Source organism: Lygodium microphyllum, chromosome 27, assembly GCF_053477565.2.
Source record: "Lygodium microphyllum isolate KBCC chromosome 27, Lygodium_microphyllum_v1.1.10, whole genome shotgun sequence".
Classification (NCBI taxonomy): Eukaryota; Viridiplantae; Streptophyta; class Polypodiopsida; order Schizaeales; family Lygodiaceae; genus Lygodium; species Lygodium microphyllum.
The window spans coordinates 28,888,574-28,891,382 of record NC_141161.1 but is presented as its reverse complement, the minus strand read 5'-3'; positions in this window follow the sequence as shown (position 1 = coordinate 28,891,382).

Genomic DNA, 2,809 nt, shown 5'->3' with positions numbered 1-2,809 from the left:
CATACACTGAATATGCATCTACTGGTCATTCCCAACCAGTTATGCCACGAATGTCTTGCCTTGCATGAGATGTTTCACTCTCAATGACCTTTCTCTTTTAAGCTACATGTAAAGGATGCGTCCATATTTCAACCTTTGGATCAACCATCATTTGGCCATGCATTCTATCCAAATGTAGACAAAAAGTACAAGCATGTACCGCCGCTTAAGCATTTTGGACAGCCAAGTCTTCCAACAACTTCTGCATACCTTCCTTTCCAAAATTCAAAGAAAGAGGCAATCCCATTTCTTATGCATGGATCTTGCCATCTTTCCAAAAGATGAGCTATCGTGCCAAGGCCTCCTGATAGGCAGCACAATCCTTTCTCTCATGCTGCAAACTATCACACCACATACATCTTTTTCGTGGCTTAGGGACTACTACCGTCCCCTTTCCTCTTGTCCTTTTTCATCCAATGCAACCTTCAATTGAAGATCCCGCATCCCTTTGACCAATTCATCCAAGACATCTTCTCTAACATAGGGAACAATAGCAAGTACAGTCATAGGGTTAGCCACAGAAGTAGGTGGCTTACAACAATTTAATTTTTTGACTTGCAAGAGCTTGTTGTTCTACAAGATCCAACTGCTCAAAACAACTTTCAAATCCTCTTAACAATTCTATAGCCACAAGACTCTTATTGAGCTATAAAACCCACTTCTAAAAAGTCTTGCGCGTAATCAAACCGATATCTTCAATATTAAATTCTTCCCTTAGTGTCTTCTTGAAGGCTATCCAGTTAGCATCCTGCAAGTATAATTCAAAAATCCGTGCTTTCAGTTCATGAACAGTAACACGTACAAAATACGGGCTCCATGCATATTGAGCCACTCCAAAGAATTCCATCTTCTGAGCATAGGTATGTACATATACAGATGCATTCCTGCCATTGAATAACTTCACCTCACGCTCAACTGCTTGCAAAGCATTCATCACAACACCTTTTGTTTGAGTTGAAGCTTGCATCATGTGTTGTTGTTGTTGTACTTGCATAAGCATATTCATATTTGGCACCAACTATTGCAAAAAATCACTAGAGATTGTGTTCGAAGGTTCCCCTAGCTTGTATTTCCTTCTTATAACAACCTTTCACATCAGCTTCACCAACGTCGGAGGGGTTTTTGTTGAAAGTTCAAATCCACCGGGGATTGGAGGTAGAAGGAAGTAGAGATAGGAGATGGAAGAGAAGAAAGAGAATACACAAGTGGTAAACATAATAAAGACAAAGCACAATGAACTCAATCAATATGTATTGAAAGAACCTGGAATCCTTGCACTACTCAGAAGCAATCTCTAGACATTAGATCTCTTGGAGCTTCTTTGTAGAACAAAACGTGCATCAAAATTACACCTCATTCTTTGCTACTCGGAACCCAAATCTGATGGCTCCATTGGCTCCAACAGGGGGGTATAACTACAAGACACCAGTCACGGATCTCACAAATCACTCCTTCTGGTTCAAAGTGCAGCTTTCAGCTTGTCAACATTAACTGTGACGTGCGCAATTTCACCAATCTGTCATTTTTTATGAAAAATTTCATAACTGGCTAAAAAAGCAACTTGCTTTTTGCATGCCATCCTAATCTAGAAGCTTTTCAAACTTTTTTTGCTTTTTACAATAAATAATATTAAAAATAGGCTAAAATTATCCTAAAATCTAGTAATTTTGGATAATCCATGCAACTCACACTAGTACTAATGACTCAGATCACATTGACTCTCTACATCAATAAAGAAGTTGGATGATGATATATTCCATGATTTTTCACACTATGTCCGCATAGCATCATGACATCGTATTATGCCGCCATGGTGACAGATCGTCGGTGAGATGTAGCAGATTTGCCAGAATGGGGCAAGGGTAGGGCCATGGAGGGAGCTTACAACGTTTCTCTTGCTTCTTCCAATGGCTTAAGAAGCTAGCCCATATTAAGATAATCAGTAGCACACACAAGGCACTAATTGTGAGCCACCAGCCAATGCTCCATTAGCCCTCCAAAATTTTCATTGTTATTTTCTTGCTACTACCTCTTCTTCTGACTCAGATTATCTCGCCTAGACCCTTTACCAAGTGAATAGATATCATATATTAGCAGCTTCTTTACGAAAAGAACGAACAGCTCTCGTGTGTGGACCTCTCTTAACTGTAATATGAAATGATAATGCATAAATTATAATGTATCACTCTCGATCCCTACACAATATAATGGATAGATGAAAACAAAGCCTAAAATCGATATACATATCTCTTCCCCATGTTTCTCAAAGTCAAATATATTGAAAATGATGGCTGAAATACGCTAGGTTTCTTTGCCATCACGAAGCATGCCGTGCGACCGCTCATAAAACACATGTATTTTTCATGTGATATTTAGAAACTATTCCCCCCCTCTCTCTCTCTCCCACATCAAACTTCAAACTAAAAGTAATTTTTATTATGTCTTTTTTTTCGATGAATACTTTTTATCTCTAAGTAGGACCACTCATATGACTGTAAAAGAAATAGATCTTTGCTTTAAGGGATAGTTTGAAACAACAATGTTACATACAATTCTTTTATGCATCAAACTTATAATCTTTCATCCATATAGAACTGTAAGAAAACACATCCTTGCTTCATGTGATATTTTAAAACAATGCTATAACAAAATCGACCATGAATGAAACATATATAAAATATATAACGAAGTCCAAGCATTACAAAAAGACTTTCTCCAAAACTAGTGCACAAATCAGATGTTGTATGCATACATAGCAAGCGTCGAAAGG